Raw genomic sequence first — 23,307 nt, 5'->3', positions numbered from 1 at the left:
TTCAGACAAGATTTTCATATAGGTTTTGAGTATGCTAGTTGATTTTCAAATTTCACTAAATGCCCATAAATGACCCCATATAAAATGATTATTCTTCCTTTAGAGAAACTATCATAGCCTAAGCACAAAGATGAAAAGCAGGATGCTTTGACAAGGTGTCAGTATTGAAAAGACCAATAGAACATCAATAATGATAATTTTAACACTTATTGAGAAAATTAGTATGTACTATAGACACTGTGCTGCACCCCTTACAAGAATTATTTCATTAATCCTTCACCATGTTAGTTTGGTGCTAGTATTAGTGTCAATTTAGTGTGAAAATTTGAGGGCTTGCTAACATCACGGTTTTGCCTCAGATCAGTTAGATATTAAGGGAATGCAAATTTTTAAACACAGATACATGGTAGAGTGTAGTAGAAAGAGCAAGACTTTGAGGATCAAGAGTCTTGCATTCCAACCTAGACTGCATTAGCAGTCTTGTGCCCAAGACCTATGCTAATGCCTGTGTCATAATAAGTACTTGTCTTAGTTTGCCGAGGCTGCTAGTACAAATACCACACAATGAGTTGGCTTTAAACAATGGGAATTTATTGGCTTGTAGGTTCAGATGGCCAACATCAAGGTGTCAGCAAGACCATGCTCTCTCCCTGAAGAGTATGGTGTTCTTGTGCTGGCTTGCCACAATCCTTGGGGTTCCTTGGCTTTCCTGTCATGTAGTGATCTCTTCTGATTTCCCACTGACTTCCTACTTCTCCCTGTGGCCTTCTCCTCATTCAGTTGGGCCATACCTCAACTAAAAATAACATCTCCAAGAGGTCCTATTTACAATGGATTCACACCCACAAAAATGAATATTAAGATTAAGAACATACCTCTACTATGATACTTAATTCAATCTAATTCAATAAACCTTTATAGAATGACTGATTGAATGAATGAGCTGCCAACTCAGAGTGTGATTTTGACCAGGTTGTTTAATCCCTTTGTGCTTCGTCCCCTTTTTATTCCTTTTCTATTTCGTAACATCTTTGTTCCCAAAACATATTTGAGGTATCATAATAAAAGATAGAACTGTCTATGACCTTTAAATTACAGATAAAAGATCAAAGTGATGCACTTTAAGAAGGGAGAAAACCATTTCCAAAATCAAGGATAAGAATAGCTGCTTCATTTGAGTATGGGATTTATACTGAAAATTGCTGCAGCAGTGGAGCATCTGCTCATAACCATCCCCACCTACCCACTCTTCTTCTGCCACATTTGGCCAGATCAGTCTGCTCCTGTAGGAGGCTTCAAGAAAAGAATTAAAAAGCCCAAAATATCAGCTTTGCTGTCCAATTATTTTTAATCATTAAATCATTCCCGTTCTTGATGATACTTTTAGGTCCATTTTAGAGCATATGATCAAAGAATCCAAATAGCAGGAAGACCTTGGGAAAAAGGTCTTCGCTAGTGAAATCTAAGAACCCTATTGAATAGAGGAATTAGAAGAGCTCAGAAAAAGAAGGAAGAAGTCTCAAAGATGGATTTAAAAGATAAAAAACAAAAAAAAAAATGAAAAACAAACAAACAAACAAAAAAAACAAATTACAGCAAACCATCATTACCAACATAGTAGCACAAATTAGCCCAGAACCACTCCAGCAGAATGGTTACTAGAAATGAGAAAGACCATGAAAGGAAGAATAGAAAAATGTTTAGTCACCCTCATACAAACTCAGCTTAACATGGTCACTGACTGCTCCGAGGAGGTTGTTTGTTTTGGGTTCAGACACAGCAGTTTGATAAGAAAAGAATCTGAGCCTAATGGTGAGAAAGGAAAATAATTAACCACCATGTTGCCTTGACAAATAGCAGTAAGCTGAAATATTCAAGTTAAATCAATTCTCCATCATCAGATGTCTCTTTTCCTTAACCTTTGAATGTTGGCTTCTTTCATTTCACTGCAGAAGCCACTCCCTTTCTCAAGTTTGACCAGGTTGCACTTCAGAGATCAAAAGGAGGCCTTTTCTAACACACTAAAGATATGGTCCTATTTCTTGCAGTGTTTATGATGTTTGTGCAGCTGCTACCTTCCACAACTGTTTTCTGTTTGTAGACTCAAATTCAGATATGGGGTGATTCAATAAACTATTCAGCAAATGTGCTTTAGCACCTCATAGCACCTCATATGTGTCCTGGATTTTTTTGTCTCTATATGGTATCCTGCAGATTTATTTATTGGGAATCTCTAGAGAGTTCTGTGACTCATTTTCCAAACTAAGAGCATCTAGATGACCAATCAGAATACATATTTTCTGAGCCCCTTTCAATTTGCTACATCTAGGGTTAAGAATCAGGGAAATTGAAATAAATAAAAAGAATGAAGAAGTGAAAAGAATGCAATTTAACTTGAAATTTTTCCTGTGTACTTGTATAACCAACTTATATGCAATTATAATAGTGCCTCTTAAAGTTATATCATATCATACATGGGGATTGGAACTCTTGGGAAAATTTTAATGGAAATTACTGAATTATAAGATATAAAATGCAAGGATATTGGTTATACTTCCCATCTCCTCTTAATTCAATTCAGTAATACCATTGCAACTGAAGTTTTAAATCTGAATATCAAATTACTTATTTTGATCTACTTAGCTGTACCTCTTTTGTGCCACTATCAAGAAGATGGTGAAGAAATTGGCAAATATGGATTATAAGGAGCAGGTGGATGAAATTAATAATCAATGAAAAAATATCTGGTGGCATTCTTTATGAAATAACTTTTTTTTCAAGGAGGCTTTCTCCAGTACATAAGTACAGAGAGGTGATCATATATTATAAATCATGACTATGTGACAGAAATTGAGAGCAAAACTTAAAGAAAAACCTACTTCCCTAACCTCTGGTAAGTAGGACACTTAACTGCTTCATCTCATGCTTCAAAGTTATCTCTTTGTTTGTATGTCTGTGCATCTGATGGGAGGGAGGATGGGGATGGAAATAGTATTACTGTCTCCATCTTTCTCATTCTTGCTCCCTTTCCCTAAATTTCCCGTCCACTCTGGCCAATATTTGTATTCATTTTGGGGGTCAGTCACCTTAATAGTACTGAGAAAATTTCCTTAAACAAAATTAGGATCCACCAAGATCTTAATAAATGGAATGAGGATAAAATGGGAATTTTGCAAAGATTCATGTAGAGTCCTACACTAGCATTCAAAAAAAAAAGTCAGTCACATTAGTGCAAGAATAAGGGAGACATGATTTAAAAACATATCTTTATTTGGCAACCATATCACACACTATTCACACATGGAGCTTAGAGTCTAGTATTTAAATATCAGACCATGTGAATGGGGGCAAGTAGCTAGAATGAAGATGATTGCTCCATTTTTTTTTTTTTTTTTCTTTTTTGCATGGGTCAGAAAAAAACTTGGAGGAGAAAGAAGATATTCAAAGGATAAGGGTCAGGCGTGGGTTTTGAAAATATTAAAAATGGGGGACAGGTTTTGGGAACAAAGCACATATGGTTCAAAAAGATGTGTATGGCACATATGGAAGCTAGATTCAATATATTCTGTGTTGCCCCAGAGCACAATAGGACCAATGATAAAAACTGTGGGAAGGCAGAGTCCACTCAAACATGAAGTGTCTAACATGACAATAGACTGCTTGGGAATGCAATGAACACTTATCACTGGAGTTAGTCCCAACAGTAGAAGCTGGTTGATGCTTGTCAGGGTTGCTATGAAGAGCTCAACCACAAAGGCAGCATTTAAATCAACTGACCTGCAAAACTCTTTCCCGTCCTATAAATCTGTCATTGAATGACGTAAATGGAAGTTGAAAGGTGATTATTATGGGGAAGAAAGATATTTGATGTGAAATTGATGTACTGTGTCTGCTTCTGGGTTCACTTAGGATCTGATCTTGCCCTGATCATTGGAGGACCTAAGTTCTGTGCCCCCTCCCCAAGATGTCCTTGAGATTCAGATATAATTTGGTGTCACCACCTGTCAAGGCACCTTTGTCTTTTCTTGCTTTGTTCTCTTATGGAAGATAAGTGAAATGATCATGTGCCTCCAAGGACTTCTCAAAGGCCGTCTCAAGCCCCAGATATTGATGATGGTTTTAGTGGATGCTGCACTGCCTCATATGTACCCCCTTTAGGACCAAGGCCCTCACTCACATGCCCACAAGGAGTGTTGGCTGCTGAAGGCTCCCAGCTGAGTGTCTCTCCAAAATGGCTTCACCCAAAGTTACACCCTCTCCATGTGGGCAGCCTGCATCCAAAGGCCCAGTCCCCTTGCTTTCATTGGAGACAAGTTGGAAGAATTATCTCAGCATCATACTTCCTGTGGATCTTGAGCCCTCTGTTGAAATTTCGGTATAGTTCTCTTTTCACCTAATTTTCCTTCTCCCATTCCCTTACAGATATTATAGCTAAGGGCACTCACCAATAAGCCCTTTTGGTACATCCCCTTTGTATAATCTGTTTCCAGGGAACCAACCTTAGACAGTAGAGATGATGGCGGTGGTGATGGTGATGATGATGACAATGGTGACGATGGTAGTGGTGGGATTCAGTGGTAGGAGTAGAGAAAGAGAACAAACTGCATTTCATTTGCATGGTCCAGTGTACTAGCAAGTAAAAAGATTTATTTGATCCTTATAATAACTTATGAGAAGGCAGGTCCCAAACTTTTCCCAATCAATAAACAAGAAAACTGAGAAACAAAGTCGGTGAATTGCTCATGATCACATAATTATTAACAAATTTTACAGTAAGACCTATCTTCTGCTTCCCATTTTAATGTTATTTCACCTGATTATAGAACCCGGCACATCACAGCACTCTGAAAAGTATTTGTTGAAAAAATTAGTGTGATTTCATTGGCCCCTTAATGTTCCTACTGGCCTACTGACCCCACAAATCAGGGAACAAAAAATTTTGCAAGATATTCATAATTTCACTAGCTCACTAGTAAAAAGAGCCACTTCTTTTGTTTAGAAAATATATGATGACTTATAGAAAACTAGCATGCAGGGCAAAGGGAAAGAAAATATTTAAAAGGCAACTCAAGAGAAATTTCCCCCACATGCTGACACTCTGGGCTGTGGTTCTGAGTTTGTGTTTACCATACACAAGTACAACTTGAATAACAGGTATTAATAGTCTATATGTGCACATACTTCAGCTAGGTGAGGTTACCTGATGGATCATGCTAATAAGAAATATTTCCACCAAGTCCTTGAAGTAAAGAAACTCTTTAGAGAAAATCCCCCTAATTCTGAAGAGCACAGGAGCTCCAAGAAATGTCTGTGATGCTGTAAGTGCATAGATGTGACAAAATGAACTTAAAAGAATTTTGTCTGAAGCTACATTTGATGAGGTGTCGCTGATTAAAATATTGCTGACTAAAATGTTGGTTCCTCAGTTAGATTTTGTTTGAATGAAGTTCTTATTTGTCTTGTTAAGCCATGGACTTTAAATGCTTTCAGGCTAGCTTGTTTCATTAACCACTGAAAGACTCCCTGGTGATGACCTGGAATATTTCACTTTGTAGGAGTTTTAGGTGAAGATATTTTAGAGCGGAGAGAGGAAATCTTGAGTGAGCTAGGTCATTGCAACTAAGAGAAAAATCAAAATCATTTTTCTTCTTTTCTTGCAGTGGACTTAGACCCAGTGTAAAGAACAGTTGGAAATAGAAAGTGTTTCGTTCATTTCCAGAGCAACTTTGTAGTTTGGTTTTTAAGTTATGACTGCCATTAGTAAAACAAGCTAATATCTGACTTGTGATAATACCTTATCCCCTTCCACAGTCCTATGTGCAGAACCGCAAAGCAATGAAAAGATAAAATACCTTTATTCTAAAATGCAGAAACTATAATAAGAAAGGTCAAAATGACATCCTACAGACAGTTAATTACAGACAGTTAATTAACACAGGCCTCAAAATAGTGCTTAAATATGAGATTTCAAGTAGAAATATCATGTGATTCTGTCACCTTGAAAGTCATATTTTTTCTAAGCCTCCATTTCTTATCTGTCAAATACAAATAATTCATACTTGGCAGGTTTATTATGAGGAGCAGATTTAATATTTATGAAACTTGCAGCATAGTGCCTGGCACATCATAATCTGCTAAATAAATTACACTGGCTATTATTATACTGTGCTTTGAATATATAAATGATGCTCAAAAACATTAAAAAAGCAGAACGAAAGGAACAAATGAAAAAAAGATGTTCTCCATGCACCTAATAATTCTTTGAGATTTTAGACACCTTTGAAAGCTGCGGTAAATTCTTTGGGCTATTGGTGACCTGAAGCTGATAAAAAACACTTAGCCTATAACCAGAGGATGGTGTAAAATCCTGGAGCGTCTGAATTAAGAAGCAATGCTGTCTCAGCAACTGATGATTGAAGAGCATCTCAAAGCCCACTTATCTCCGAGATCACGCATGGACCTCAGAATGCCTGTTGCTGCCCATATGGGGGGAGAACCAGGTTTGAAGTGAGAGTGAGGATTTGGAGAGTGTGGCTTTTGAAGTGTCTGGGGAAGGCAATTGATCTCAAAGAGATTTGGTAGGATCTTTCTGAGATATCAGATAAATCCTTTTTCCTTGTTGCTTCAACTTTATAATAGTAGATTCAGTCTAAATCCAGCAAAGGAATCATCTAGTCAATTCAGTAGAGAAAATAAAAGAGCACCCAAATAAACCAATTGTTTGTTGTTTTCCACCAAGTTCCTGGGAATTCACTCACTTATTGACTCAGGTCCATCAGGTTTCCCATGCTTTAGTTCTTTGTGGAGCCAAGTGTTGATAGAGAGCAACAGCTTTTCCTAAAAAGAATGATAACTGTAACGCCAATAGCAATAACCCTTTTGATGAGAAAAATGAGGCTCAGAAAGGTTAAGCAACTTGCCCAAGATCATCCAGCTAGTAAGAAATAATCTTAGCCTCAAATGTGATGTAGGCTGTAGTCTGTTTCATTTGTGATTACTTCTCTTCAATAGCTGAACACGTTTCTAAATTCCAATCTGTTGAATTCTCTACTTGGCTTTTATATCGAACAGCAGACAAAACAGTCTGACTCATTCAAAATTTTCTATTTCATAAATATATGACCTTGAGAAAGACCAAATAAAGATTACACATGCTGCCTGTATTCATTCTAGTCTTCCCTGCTGATACTATAATTTGTGCATTTTTTCAGGCTCATGTGAATTAAAAAAGTCTCATAAAAGAGGTACCCATATTTTCATCAAAAATTTCTTTTATTCATCAGTGCTTCCTCCATAAAACATACCAGTAAAATTCAAATCTTCCTTTGACTTTTTCATAAGGTCCATTTATTATTATTTTTAATAAGTGTTTTCTTATGGAAAATATGATGATTCATTAAATAATATACAATTAAGCAAAAGAAAAAATTCATGTATAACCCACTCATTCTTAAACATTGCTAATGTTTCAGTTGAACTCCTTACTACCTGTACCAGTTTATATATATTCTGTCCCCCAGAGAAAGCCATGTTCTTTGATGCAATCTTGTGGGGGCAGAGTTATTGGTGTTGACTGAGTTAGACCAGTTTGGATTGGGTTGTTTCCATGGAGATGTGCCCCACTCAGCTGTAGGTAATAACTCTGATTGGATCATTTCCATGGAGGTGTGGCCCTGCCCAATTCAGCGTGGGCCTTGATTGGTTTACTGGAGCACTATATAGGCTCAGACAGAAGGAGCGAGCTTGCTACAGCCATGAGGGACACTTTGAAGAATGCACAGGGGCTGAGAGAGGAGCTGAAATGCAACCTAGGAGCAAGCAGATGCCGGCCACGTGCTTTCCCAGCTGACAGATTTTCTGGACGATGTCGGCCATCCTTCAGTGAAGGTACCTATTGTTGACAGCTTACCTTGGACACTTTGTGGCCTTGGGACAGTAACTTTGTGACCAAATGAACCCCCTTTATAAAAGCCAATCCATTTGTGGTGTTTTGCAAAAGGGCAGCATTAACAAACTGGAACACCATCTTTCTTTTATGAATATTTATACAAAATTTCATTTACAAAAATTGAATTGCACCACCACACATTTTATGTTTTTTGGTCACAGTCTATTTAAAATATAGTATGAACATCTTTTATGTCATTATATTGGAGAATTCCAGGCTAAAAAGTTAATTAGGATCCTTACCGCTGGCCTTTTCAGAGCTTTCTAAATGCCAAAGTGCACTGTGAATCTTTAAGAAAGAGATATGGTTTGTAGGGTTTCCCAATCTTTTTTGGCTGTAGTGTCCTTTTTGAATAACCTTTCATAGAACACATTTTGGAATATATCCTTCTGTTTAATTATTTTTAAACACTGACCATCTTCCATGGCATGCTGTACCATAATCTATCTATTCGGTCCCCTGTTACAGAAATCTGGTAATCATCTTTAATGTAATCTTTGGATACGTAAAACAATTCCCATCTTATTTCTTTTTTAACTCCTGAAGGGAAATGACATATTTCAATGATTCTAAGATGCACACGTTTTTTGCAGTTTAACCCCTCAGGAAACCAGATATGTGTCAGTCAGGCAGTAGTCATGACAATAGTGTGTGTCCATCAAATGAAAGAAAACACTGAGAACAGAATGTGTGCACTCATTTAAGAGGTGCTGCACCAACAGCCCTCCTGACAGCAGAGAACAGTGCTTCTCAAACTTCAGGGGGTCGCAGAATCTCCTGGAATGCTGATTAAGGATACAGAAACCCAGGTTTGTTGAAATGGAATACAGCCTGGGCCTCTTATGTTCACAACCTGTCCAGTTGGTTCTGATACATGCTAAACTTTTTAGAACCACCCAGATAGATGATGATATTGAGTGGGGGGAGAAAACAACATGTATATAGATAACCTGAATATAAATGTCATTAAGAAGAGTCGGTTAATTTTAGGGATATCGTAACCAACTTATTTCTTTTTTCTTTCTTTTTATTGCTTTTTGTTTGTTGTTTTGTATGCACAGGAGTGATAGATAATAAAAGCTGTCTAAAGACATACAGAAGAACTCTTTCAGCAAATAATAACAGAAATTCTAACTGGAAAAAGAACATTGTGTTACAATCTGTTTGGCAATGGCTTTTCTTCTTAGTGGAACACAAAATACTGGGCTGTTTTATAATTTATGGAGCTGTCATTTTGTCAGGACCTCTTTGGGCACCTAATACAATACCTTACTTAGAGAAGATGTTCAAAAAAATTGTCTGACAATAATGATGACTGATAAAAGCAACCAAAACATAAAACCCTGTGAGTTGCTCCATTAACATATATTGCCTAGGTAAATGCGTCCTCGAGCTATCTTTCTAAAAATACAAATATGGTCACATCTCTGTTCTTTTTAAAACCCTATAGTGGCTCCCCATTTTCTGAAAAATAAAATCCCAAGTCCTTCAGATGCAGAATGGGATGTTTCACAAACTGTCCCAAATCTACCTTTCCAAATCCATCTCCCCTTGTCCCTGCCCCAGCCCATGCTTCAGCTGCTTTCAACTGCATGGGGTCCCCCAAATGGGCCGTTTGTAGAATTTTCGCCACTGTGCAGCCTGGAATTTCTGACCCAGACTTCTCCAACAGGAGAACCTACTCCATCTTTAGACCCAGCTCACATCTCACTCCTTTCTGAACTAGTCATTTTTTCTTGGCTCTCATAGCTTCCTTCGTTCAATCGCACTGAAGAACGGATCACATTGTACTATCATTATTTGTTAACTTGTAATTTTACCCACCCAGAACGTGAACAGTAGTTTAATAATCTGACACCTAATCCATTTCTTGGCATGTACATCAATTAGAGAAATGTCTGTTGGATTGAATCGAGGAACAGCTTGGGGAGGAGACAATTCACCTGTGAATTCTCTAGCCCACTCATTCATTCATGTATTCATTCATCATCTCTGTAGCTACAGTTCTATGCAAAGCACTGGGAACAGGGTAAAAACAAAACAGAAATGGTTCCTGCTCTCATCAAGTTTATGATCCAGTGGGACAGGCAGTGGTTAATAAATAAGTGCACGAGTAAAGATGCCCACGTGTGTGTAGAGCCAGACTGTAGCTAGGCTGCCCTGAGGCCCTGTCTCTGTGGTGTCACAGTCAAAGGGCAGCCATGGAAGCCCAGCCTTTCCTTAAAGGGACACTCTGCTTTCCACAGAGAAAGCTGTCTGAAAATCCTCCTTAGACATTTTTCTCTCTCCCTAAGGTGTCTGCCTCTTCCTCTCCATCCAGCTCTCTACCATGATGCTTCACCAACTCCTTCTTCCTCCCCCAGCTCAGGTAAACCACCCTCCAGAAGTGACCTCCTCCTCCAAAGGCTAATCTTGGAAGTCCCTTGGCATTCTGTCCAATGAAGTTCTCCACCATATTCCCTGAAAAGAGCCGGGGGTTATGATCACGCTCATTTAAATTGGATGGTGAGGGACAGCAGTGGCCAGGAGGAGGGAAGAAGTGAAAAAGCCTCCACTGACTGTTGACATGGATTGTTACGGTCCTGATCAAGCCCCAAGTATCCTGTGATTCCCACTGAAGATACCAGTGCCTCTGTCTCCTTCAGTAAACTCCACTGGCACATACTACCCGTCTCATTCTTTTGCTCAGTACCTCAATTTGCATGGAGTTTTAACTCTCTGGGCTTTCCAGCTACATTAGAAGGTACTGGAGGTCTGTGCCCACCACCATGCTGGGCACACAGTAGCTGTGTCATTAGTACAGGAAATGAAAACACAAAACAGTAGAAGGATTAGTCTCTGTCAGACACTTTACTTAGCACTTTATATGTCAATTCATTTAATTGCCGCAACAACCGTAGATAATTAGGTAATACCATCACTGTTTTTTTATATTTGAGGAAACTGAGGCATACAGAGGTTAAGTAATTTGCATAAGATCACACAGTTAATAATTTACTGGAAATGAGAATCCATGCAGTTTATTTATTTGTCCAATAAATGAATGAAAAATAAATAAACTGTGAGGTACAGATAGGTAGCCAGGGTCAGGGGAGTGCTGAGCTGTGCCAGGCTTCTCTGAGTCAGCTCTGAGAAGGCAGCCATGCTGGCTCATAGGCAGGTACACCCCTGATGTGAGAATGTTCTTCTTTTCAGGAAGGAAGGGGCACATCCTTAGCTGGCTAAGTCAACTCTGGTGATGCTTGGACTGACAGATGTTCCTGCCAGATTACCAAGAAACAAGAGAATGGCACAGAATGAAGCTTAAGGGAGATTCTCTCCAAAATTAGCAAGGTGGTTATAGGGAGAGTGACCCCCTGGCAAGTCCAGTAGATAAAAGCTAACTGACAGCATAAAGAAATAAGCTAATGCTTGCTCTGGACTTAAGGCTGATAGTATCTGGCAGTGGCAGATTATTGCCTACCCATTATCCATTCTCCATTTCTTCCTCAAAAATAGAACTCAAAAATATCTGGGACCACAGCTGAGCAACTACATTTTCTGGCCTCACTTGTAGATAAGGCTAGACAGTGAGATATTAGCAGAAGTTCTGGGTGGAGTCATGGAACAACTCTTTAAAAGAGGCCAACTCAAGTGGAAAATGTGCTCCTTTGCCCTTCCTCCTTTTTTCTTGTCTGGAACGTGGATGTGATGGCTGGAGTACAAGCAGCCATGAGGATTCCTTGGGGTGTTTTCTAAAGATGGAAGGAGAGAAAGAGGAAAGGAACTGTAATCCGATGATCCATGGAGCTAATTTTCTTCTAGCCCTGGGCTGCCCATCTCATCAACAGTATTTAAGCACTGTTATTTGGGTTTTTTACCTGTAACCATTTCCTAACCCTAATACATACCACGATAAAACTATTTCTATGTGTTACCAAAAAAAATGAACAATAACTTGAGTTTGCTTAGAAATGTAGTCTTTAAAACTTTGAATTATATTATCTTATTTGATCCTTATTAAAATCCTGTTAGGAAATCTGGGGGTTCATTCATTTCACGTATTTCATCAAAGTAAATACACCGAGCCTTCTCATATGTCTTACACATGTCTCATGATATTCCCTTAATTTGTAGACCCTTTCCTAGTCTTTCCCTTATTAAATCCTACATATCCTTCAAGACACAGCTCTTGTATCAGCTCTTAGAAGAGTTCTTTTATTCTACTCTCAAATGTATAGTAAAATTAATTGTGAAATGGTGTTTTCTGCTGATTTAAACTGCCAAGGGCTGTTTCCAAAGTTAATTGCCTTCCTTTGATGTAGTAAATGTCCAAGAGAAGAGTATCTTCCCTTGGTTATCAGTTAAAGGTAACACGAGCAATTAGGATTTCAGTCCTGCTTTTTAAAGCATAGGAAGTGAATTCTGATTTGGATAGATTTAGAAAAACAACTCCCATTCTGGATTATAATCCTAATCTGGTAAATTCAGGTCCTGTTTGATACTCAGCAAGGGTGCATGATTTATTTTTCCTCGCTGTGTGTGCTGTCACTAGCAAGTCTTTAACTAGGCAGCGACTACGTCTAGTGTTTTCCTCATTTGGTATTGGAAAATTGAATTCTAAAATGTGTACCAAATCTTATATTACTTGGGCCCCAATATATTATTTGTTCATTTCGATGAATGAATTCTACTGAATAATTATATCCAAGCACTTCTAAAGGGCACAAGGTGACCTCTCTAAGTTTTATTTCTCTAAGATTTGTGCATTTTGCTGCTGAAGGCTTTGACGTTTGCCCCTTCAGAGTTCCCCAAAGCTGCCAAGTTTCACCCTATGCCTTATAATTTGTTTCAGTGGTTCAGGTGAAACCATCATTTGTTTTAAAATGCTTCTTGCCAGGCTTTGTTTGCCGTGGGTGATGTGCTTGGTTACTGATTCAATAACGCTGTGACGGCAAAGCCCTGTGCTTTCTCAGTGCGTTCGGCACCCTGGCACTCTGCCTGGAGGTACCTGGGAGACGGAGTTCCAGGGAACAATGAAGTGGAAAAGGTCACCTGAGATACACTCTGCTAATGTGGTCAGACTGCCTCTCTGAGAACAAAGCACGGCCCCTCTCCGGAGAGTGAAAGCAAGCCAACCTCTTCTTTCCAGGTCACTTTTTAAAGCTTATCCTGATGAAGTAAAAACCGTCCAATTCCTCGGAAGCAAGCACAACCTTTCTGCATTGCTTGCAGAATCTCTCACACCAGGGGCTGAATAAAAAACAAGTATGCTTTTCTTGAGCAGGGGACAAGAAAGATGTATTTGTGTTTCGGATTAGCAGGGTTGGAAGGGGGATGGATACTGTCACTGTGGGTTGGTTTTTTCTTTTGTTATCGGAAATCAACCAAATTCCACCACTAGCACCCCACCTGTTACTGACACATGCGAATGCCTATTTTAGGGAAAGTAGTTCTTGTAAGCCCACTGCAATAGCAGCCATTTGCAAAATCCAGAGCTTGATAAACCTAAAATATGTAAAAGAAGATTGTTATTATAAGTCAATCAAAACTGGATTCTTCAGAGTCAGACCTGGTTGAAGCTTCTTCCTGTACTTTCTTTTCTGCCACTTTTCCCTTCTTAGAGGGCCTACGAAAGTCCCAGTGGGTTCTGGTAACTATGAACGGAATGTTCTTTCATGGTGTGCATATGGTATCTTTTTGTTAATAGATTTTATTTTCAGTTTTTAAAAATAGGTTTATATTGTTATTTACATTCCTATCATTTGCCCTCTGGTGAGACTATGTTCTTCTCTAATCGTTTTCTCATTTTTAATTCATTCAATAAATAGATTTCTATAAAGTCTTCACTCTGCTGCTTTGGTTTCGGTTTGCTACGTCTCATTTATCAAGGTCATTCCAGATTCTAAGCAGAGTCAGACTTCTGCAGAGTATAGGAAGGCATTTGATTGATGGCCTATGGGTCAGTCTACGTCTTAGGATGTACTTAGCAGAGGGTGGAGTCTTAGAAATAAATTCAGCCTGCATTACTGAGATACCCCAGTCCTCTTTCTAATCCTGTCCAAGATATTAGTCACGCTTCCTCTACGGGTCCCATTTAATGAGCACTTTGCTCATGTCATTGCTTAAATAACTAAATATGTGGAATTTAGGAAAAATCTTTGGGATATTCTGTTCAGTCTGTGCTTTAGAAGAGTCTGTGCTACCCCATTAAACAACCATGCTCAAATTCTGTTCTTTAAGTTGTAGATTGCCACCCAGCTATGGAGGCTGTAGGAATAGATACGACTGGAAGGGAGATGTTGCTTCAATCAACAATGATCTTATTGAATTTTTGTGGCAATGAGGTTACCAGATTAAGGAGGATTTCAACATTTCAACAGGGGGATAAGTGGCTTAAGATCAGGATATAGGGAAGGACGTGCAAAAGTTTCCAGTTCTCTCTACCAAAATAGTCCATTAATAAGAAAAACAAACAAACAAACAAACAAAACCACCTTAGCACCTTATTTGGTTCATAAGTTAACAACTTTTTAAGTCTTAACTCTGATAAATGTAGGTCCCCATCAGGTAATCATACCTTAAGGCTATGTCTGTTCCAATCACTGTTTTATTCTCATCTTATTTCATTTTTTTAAACTTTTCTATCATAAAAACAAAAAACTTCAAACTTACAAAAATTTGGAAAGGGTAGTAGAATATACTGCAAATATTCTTCACCTAAGATTCAACAGTTGTTAACATTTTGTCACATTTGCTTTCTCTTTTTCTCTCTCTCTTTAAATATGCATATATTTTTTCTAAGAGCTAAATTGTCCTATACGTGCACACATATATAAGGCAAATGTATTATAATGCATTATTATTCTTTCTGCTGAATTGCTTGAAAGTAAGTTGCAAAGTCCATGACTCTTTACCCCTAAATAAATACATGACATGTGTCTACTAAGATCAAGGACATACACTTATTGAGCTACAATACAATTATCAAATTCAGGAAATTTAAAATGGAAATACACTATTATCTAACATACAGTCCACATCCAAATTTAATAATTTTCTCAATAATGTACTCTGTGGCATTTTTTTCCTGATCCAGTATTCAACCCAGAGTCACAATTGCATTCAGTTTGCCTCTTTAGTCTCTGTTCGTCTGTAACAGTCCCTTAGTCTTTCTCTTTCTTTTTCTATTTTTTTTAAAAAATGAAAGTAATATTAATTTTTCAAGGCACTTTTGGCAACACCTTTGATGATGCAATTTGTATTACTTTAGGTTTTGTTCAGAAACTCAAGCTTCATATCATGGTGTGGTTGTATATAATTTCATACCCAAAATAATTTCTGAACAGAGATGTTTCACACACATACTGCAATTCTGCATTTGTACTTCTTGACCCAAACAGTGAGCAGCATGAATTATAGGGTTCCTTTTATATAGCAATGATATCTCATTAACTTTTCATGTAAAATTAAAATGTAATGTTTAAATATAAAAAAAAATTGAGAATACCTTCTATGACCATTTTCTTTGAAATTCCACACTAAGACAGCAACCTCCATTAAAAAAAAAAAAAAATACATGCAATGCCTATGTAGAGGAAATTTCCAGAAGAGGTAACTCAAAAGACCATTGAACACGAAGAGATGTTCAATGTCCTCAGTAATTAGAGAAATGCAAATTAAAACAGCAATGCGCTATTACTTTGCACCCATTATATTGGCAAACATTTGAAAGCTAGATAATGCCAAGTGTCCCTGTTGCATCCCTGTTGTAGATAAAATGCCAAGTGATTGGACCAAGGAATGGAACATGACTCAAGGGCAGTCCAGGTTTAAAGCTGCTGGCAACTTAGGAGGTATCTCACCTGGCTCGGAAAGATGTGCAGGACAGATCACATTCATCCCTTGGGACTCTGCATGTAGCAATTTTTTTTCACATTTTTTTAATGAACTTTAACATATATACATAACAGTGATAACTTTCAAAATATGATTCAACAAGTAGAGAGCAAATTTCAAAGAATGTTGTGGGTCACAGTTCCACAACTTCAGCTGTTTCCATCATTGTAAAATATATCATATATATAAAAAGGTGTTAACTTTCGATATACAGCTCGACACGCAGTTATACTGGTAATTTCAAAATCTGTTACGGACTACAGTTCCATAGTCCCAGTTCTTTCCCATTTATGCAATATAAAGTATATACAGAAAGGTGAAGACTTTCAAAGCACAATTCAATGAGTAGCTGTAGAGCAAATTTCGAAGGATGCCATAGGGTGCAGTTCTACCATGTCATTTACCTCCCTCCAGATATTCCAACACCCCAGCATCTAATATATACATATATATATATATTTATGTAAAGTTTCAGTATGCATAAACCTTTGTTAAATCGTATCTTGTTTGTCACTCACCTCTTCCTCTCACTTAATCTCTTTCTCCATCTTCAGGGGTGTCTAGGCAGTGAGCACCCTAACTTGTTCATATTGAAAGGGGGTGTTGAGAGTATGGGGAAGAGGAGTGCATCTGATTGTTGTTCTTAAAGAGGGTGTTGCCTCTTGGTTTTAGGGTTTGTCTGGCATAGGAACACTCTGGTGGATTTAAGTTTCTGAAAGAGAAAACTTAGTGAGTGCATCTTATATAGACATCAGGTATGGAGCAAATTTTAAAAAGTGGACAAGTTAGGAGGGAAAATAAAAGTCTTGAGGTAGAACAGAGCCAGCGGGGCACAGATAAACAATGGCAGGTGGAGTTAGGAGGAGAGAGGCTTGGGATAGAGGGAGACACCAAAAGGGATGGAAAGAACAGAATCACCACAGAGTGACGTAGAGAAGCCCCAAGGGATGCCATGTGATCCAAGAAAACATATAGTCTCAGTTCCTGCCAGTTTCCAGTTGCCAGTCCTGTGCAGCTTAGGTGTTTCTCAATTCTCTTCTTTAGGGACATCGTAAAGTTCCAGGAAGATGCAAGATAAAGGAAGAAGCCTTCAAAATTCTGAAGGAAAGCGTCTTTAAATATTCTAATACCCACCCAAATAATCAAGTGTGAGAGTGAAATAAAGATATTTTCAGACATACAATTTAAAAAAAAAGCTACCCTGAAACACAAACTGAACTTAAGATGTTTCTTGGTATCTTTTTGTAGTATTCCAATATTTAATCAAAATCACTCAAATTCTTCTGAAGTTATAATACATGCACAAATGGGTATCACTGAAAAGGTGAATTAAAACACAGACCTCATAGTATCTGTTCACACCGTGTTTCAGGTCCTTGTTCAACATGCACTGATAAATCAGAATATTCAAGCATGGACGATAATAAGACGCGGATGCAATTGACTTTCAGGGAGTTCGTGAGGTACTATGGGAGTCAGACATCAAAGGGAAACTGTTGATAAGCCATTACGGCGTGTCGAGTGCTGCAGTAGTAGAGATAAACCCCAGGCACGGTGGAAGCGCAGAGGAGACCACTGCCAACTCTGCCTGGCAGGGTCACTGGTGAGGGGTCTATTTGAGCAAGGTGCTGAAGATGCAGATTAGGAGGCAGGTAAAAGGTGTTAGAGGTGTGGAGGCTGGTTGAAAACCTTCCGGCAGCAGAATCATCTGTCAGTCAAGGAAGAATGTAATAGTACATAATCTAAGATTGCTGAAACTTGGGGAGTGAAGAGTAGAATATGAGGCTGCAGTGGAAGGCAGGGCCAAGTTCAGGAGTAGCAAACTTAAGACAACTTAAGGTAAGGTTATTTAAGTGAGAAAAGATGACCAGACTTAAGACCTCATGAAGTGGGGAGGACAATGGCAAACAAGAAAACTCCTTCGGTGGTTATGCTGACTCTGAGTTGGCTCAAACCTAGCAAATCTGAATCTGGGTGGAGAGGGAAGGGAGATGGAGCCACTAAATCTGCATCCCACAGGGTTCTTACGTCTACTAAAGTTTGGGAATGGAGTAACGACATGTGCAGGGAAATGAAATACTTATCAAATTCTAATTTGGTGACTCTTAGCAAATGAAGCATCTATGTTTACAAGTCCAAAGCATTATCACAAATTTTCCAAACAGATTGCTAGAAACAAAAATAAATGGGACAATGCCTTAGAACTACATCAAACAGATTGCTGTTGGCACAGAATTGAGAGAGAAGGAGAGGCTTGGAGTTTAGCAGAAGATTTGAATTATTAATTGCATTAATCATGGGGGGTTCCCTGAGGAGTTGAAATGATAAGGAAGAGTGGGATGTAAACCAATTTGCTGGCAAGTAAAATTATTTCTATCTTGGTGGTAATGTTTAAAATCAAAGGATTTTAAATTTGTTTTTTTTTAAGTATATTTAAATTACAAATAAATTATAGTGCTGTTAAAGAATGACTTTCTGTGATAGAGACAATAGGAAATTTTAAAATTCCTATTTTAAATTGCTTAAAATGTATTTTTTTTAAAAAAGCATGTTTAAAGAATTAGATAAATGGAAACCATAGGTATCATCTTATTAAAATTTCCTAACTGATTGGGTCATTATTTTGACGTCTATTGAACATTCGTAAGGCTTTGTTTCAGTTAAGTAAGCTATGAGATTATCATTTAAAAACAGAAAGCACAACTGCCCGCATTTTCCAATTTCCTTTTTGCTCTTTCTATTAAGGGGTGGTAGAACCTGTTTTGACAATGTTTCCAATTAGTGTCTCTATGTTGATTTGCATGTTATTAACCTGGATAGAGCCACAGAGGACTTCACTTCCTCAATTTCACTTGCAATGGGCTCATATAACAAAAGTTTTTATGAGAGTTGAAAAAGCAGAGCACTCGTACTATGGATAAAATATTTGGAAAGATAGCAGAAGCTACCCTTCTCAAAAAAAGTGATGAGTTTGATGAAAAGAAATTAACGAGCAATGTCAGTGCGCCGCACATGATCAGCCATGCTTGCTGTCTAAGTCTGTCTGTTGGTTGTTGCTATGACTACGAAAAGCCAGTGGAACCCAATGAGCTGTCTGCAGCAGTGCTGAGGGAACCAGCCATTTTACTTATGGAAAACAGTGTGGCATAGTCTGCAGAGCTGGAAGCAGCGTTATTTAAGAAATCTATTCAGAGAAGAGAGAAGCGATGGGCATGTTAGCACACAGTTACTACAGCAAAGCATGCCTGCAAGCTGCCGTTTAGACAAGCTGTTGACCGCTGTTCTTATTAGCTGATTTGAGAGAGTGGAATGCAGAGTGATAATGCTGCATTATCTGCTATCAGGCAGCAGAAAGGTTTTTGTCTTGGGAAGGCAAGCCTTTCCTGCAATATTATCTCAGCAGCTCCCTAGCTGCTTAGCCTGAAAGCCAGTGACCCAAAAGGAGGGTGTTGCCCTCTGCTATCACTGGTCTTTCGCATGGCTGTTGCCTGTGAGCGGTAGCTCTGAAGAAGCAGGTGTGTGCTCGGACGGGCACGGGACTGTAACGCGGGTGGACGGTCTCAGGTTTACCTGCTTCCTGTTAAAGGATTGTTGGCTCAGCGAGCATCTGCCAGCACGCTGAGGCCAAGCAAGAACGGCGTTCCTGTGCATCCCACTTGACTGACAGAGGTAAGCTTTATTTGCTTTTTTTAAAAGCACAGCATAAAAATAACTTGGAGCATAAGTTAATCTAAAAGATATAGATTGATTGTGTGATATGGACTTAGAGAAAAACACATATGCCAACTCCTCCAAACACACACAAAATTTCCACAAAATAATGTCAGAAATTTAGAGCTGTTTCAGTGAGTTTAACATCTAGAAATTATGTGATTAAAAAAAATGTTTCTAATATGCCTTGGGGTTTAAAATAAATATTTGCTGTTTTAACAAACTCTGATGGCTTATAGTTCTGGCCGTTCAGAATCAACACTGTTTCCCCCTACAAACAATGGGTTCTTTTATGCCCTGCACTTTGACATATATTAAGAGAATTTCATGGAAAGCTGGTGGCACATAACTTGTGAAGATTTTATTTTTAAGCCTTGTCAGTGATTTCTTTAACGCGTAACACACCTACGTATACCTGTAAATAGAGGAATTCTCTTCCCTGTGTGTATATCAGAATAGCAGCAGGTTTTGCACATGCTTGTCCTGAGATGAGTGTGTTGGTGTGCTGTTTGATTCAGTTTAGGGTGGTTATAAAGCAAACAGTGTAGGTGTTGGAGCTGCTCTCACCCCCTTTCTGAGTATCATACACTCATCTCTAGCCCAGAGCACAACATCCCCTTTGTGCTCCCCCGGCTCAGAATCGGAGGAAAGAAAGGAAGTGAAATCTCTGCATTGAGTTCAAGCACAGCTAGAGCATGTGGCGGTTAAACTTCTTTTGTTGCACAATTTCACTCACAAGCAGATAGGTTTCAGAGAGAGTGAAACCAAAAATCCCACACACCTCACACAAATGTGCACTAATATTTACAGTGGATATTTGCTGTGACTTGCTACGTGATAATAGCATAGATGGGACTGCAGTAGGAATTGCCCCTTAGTGAGTGTTTTCTTTGGTTTAAAGCCTCTTAGGAACAAAGCTGTGACTGTGGATTGAAATTGGTCAGTCAGATCAAAAGCTCTGGTAAGGAAATGATCAAATTATGATTCAATTCTGTTTCAGCAACATTTCAGCTTTACCTAATCAATTCTGTGCTCCATCTACCAGAAATGTCAGATCATATATAATGCTATTGAATATATACATATATAATGAAAAATATTCTACTGAAAACTTTGAAAAAAATCTCTAATTACTAAAGATTGAATCTACCATCAAATTATACGTAAATAAATAGTATTTGAGATCTATTTGTAAGAAATGTATTTTTATTTGCTACCTCTTTTCAAAATACAGATGATTTAGGGAGTCATAATATTTAGTATAACATAATTTTTATTGATACCTATGAGCATGCATTACCAGTTTCACAGGTGCACTAATGTTAATATACCCTCAAATAAGGCAGTTACAAAGCATAAGAAGAATATTTTTCAAGACTTTTGTTCTAAATGTCACCAATATTCGAGAAATAAAGATACAGACAAAGCATTCTCGATGTAGGGAATCATGTCTAAATGTTCAAAGATAAAAACAAATAGAAATATGCTTGAGTGTGAAATATCAAATGGAATAAAATAGCAAGGAGATGCTGTTGTACTTCACTTCATTTGATTTTCAAAGGAAAACTAAAATGACAGTTTTGAGTCAAATTCCACAACAGAAGTATCAGCCATGTGATCGATTGATTTATGGAGAATGAAAGGTAGAGAATTGTTCTACCTTTGTACTGCAAAAGGATTATTAGAATTAACTTGACAAAAAGACCTGTAGCAGGAAAATGATTTCATATTAGTTTTTCTTGGGAGAACTTTTAGAAGGACAAGGTATAGAAATACTTAAGGCACACCTGACTGCTGTGCTCCGTGGTTGTTTTTGTGGTAGCTACAAGAGTCTCATCCTTTGGGAGGAACGAAACACGAACTTTATACCTGTATCATTTTTTCCTACATCTGTAAACCTTTTGAGGTGATATGCTATGAAAGATTAGCATTCTAAGTCCAATTCTGCACAGCAGGCCTACATAGCTATTATCCAACAATTTTGAGAACTAAATTCAGAGACATAATTCCTATGTTTGGGGACTTTACACCTTGACTTTGTCTATTTTTGATTCTTATTTTCTGCCACTTGCCAATTCACCTGCTAACAATATCAAATACTTCGTAATTTCCCAAACACACTATACCCAAACATTTTGCAAATGCAGTGAGCTCTGTATAGACTTTCCCTTTCAATCTCCCCTACAACAGTGGCTCTCTTTCATGCATCCTTCAAAACCCAGCTCCCCAGATGATTTCTCAGTTTCTCCTTCAGCAATGTCTGAATCTTTTGAATATAGTTTTATCTACCGCACCATATTGCATCTGTCTGCACTCATGGGCGTCCAGAGTTGTATTGACCACTTCTGACGTACCTTGTCCACTGTCTTGAACTTGGCATTCAGACAGTGTGCTGGTAAACTCGGGCCTCACTGTTTTCTTATTAGCTGCTGTAAACACAGACTTGACCTTGAAATAGAAATCCTAATACTGCCTTTTATCAGAGAAACTCACAACATTTTAAAACATCAATAAGGCTTTAATTTCTCTGATATGAAAATAAAGATTCAGCATTATAATCTGATAAAAACTATAAATGTCCTACAATATTTCAGAGTTTTCTGTGGGAAAATTTCACAGCACATAAATTTTAAAAAAAACAGCATGAAACTTTAAGTATCTGGAAGATGCTATTTTTCTATTTACAATTGTTATAAATTTGGAAGGGAAAATAAGTATAATAAATATCCCTATTAGAAATTTTCTATACAACAGATCATTAAAAATTAATATTGAATAGATGATGATTAGTAGCTGAATATGGCGCAGTATACTTGTAGAATCGCTTTTAATATTGGAGTCAGAAGGAAATAGAGGTCACAAAGTGGAACAAGACCAAATAATAGAAGTAAAGTCACAATAGCAGAATGTTTTTCATTTCCCTAAATAAACCTGAAAGGTTTCTGACAATCAGATTACAACATATTTCCTTACAGCTTGAGTTCCTGGGTGAGGGAGAGAATATTGTTAGTATCACATAGTTTTGGTTATAGAGATTCCTCACACTTTTTTTTTCTATTATATGGAGCGGTTATTCTTTTTTTTTTTTTCTTTGTTTCTTTTTCTAATAGGAGCTTCACTGAGTAAGGTTCATCTATCATCCATTCATATTGCTCTTTTTAACAAGCTTTTGATAGCCTTTTCTGTGGAAAAATTGACACAATGCCATAATAAAATATGGAAACGTATCAGGAAATTCATTGAGAACTGTAATGTGTGACCACTTGTCTCCAAGATATCCATGTTGAAAGAAAATATTATGATTAATATTGTCTGATATTTTGTGCAAGCAGCAAAGATTTGGAAGTTTAAAATAATCAGTGAGAAGGCAAATTCTTTAGAAAATCTCTTAAATTCATTTTTCTACATCTTTGCATCATAGTACAGCATTAACAAGATAAATAGCAATTCTTATCTATCATGCTATCCTTTGGATGTTTATTTTGGCTATATTACAGCTGATTTTAACATGTAGCTTGCTATAGTTAAATAATAAAGTTGGCATTGGTTCTATTAAAGACAATCCATGTTTAATCAATTTTAAATTGTATATAGTACTTAGGTTTTAGGAGACATGACTTAATCAATAGTATATCTGTATCATTTTAGTAGCCTACATTTTAAGTGAGTTATAATATTTTGAAGGTTTAAATTATGTGTAACTATAATATTGGAATGAAGTGACTGTGCTCTTGTCACACTTTGTAATGAAAAGTTCTAATATACGCCTG

General features: G+C 37.7%; 1 protein-coding gene across 23 annotated transcripts in view; it reads left to right on the top strand.

Moving 5' to 3' along the window:
- SORBS2 (sorbin and SH3 domain containing 2) overlaps window positions 1-23,307 on the top strand; it is a 346,937-nt gene that overhangs the window by 112,274 nt on the left and 211,356 nt on the right. For 13 of the 23 annotated variants that reach the window (XM_037831152.1, XM_037831148.1, XM_037831160.1 and 10 more), the window contains exon 1: window positions 18,933-19,495. The exons of 1 other annotated variant lie outside the window; for it this stretch is intronic. The gene's annotated coding sequence lies outside the window, so the exon portion shown is untranslated. Of the gene's footprint in view, window positions 1-18,932; window positions 19,496-23,307 lie in introns of those variants that run through there. 9 more of the 23 variants (XM_037831162.1, XM_037831161.1, XM_037831174.1 and 6 more) reach the window with 6 other exon arrangements.

Source organism: Choloepus didactylus, chromosome 3 (assembly GCF_015220235.1).
Source record: "Choloepus didactylus isolate mChoDid1 chromosome 3, mChoDid1.pri, whole genome shotgun sequence".
NCBI classification, from domain to species: domain Eukaryota; kingdom Metazoa; phylum Chordata; class Mammalia; order Pilosa; family Megalonychidae; genus Choloepus; species Choloepus didactylus.
The sequence above is the reverse complement of the archived record's forward strand: the minus strand, read 5'-3'. Positions and strand labels throughout refer to the sequence as shown.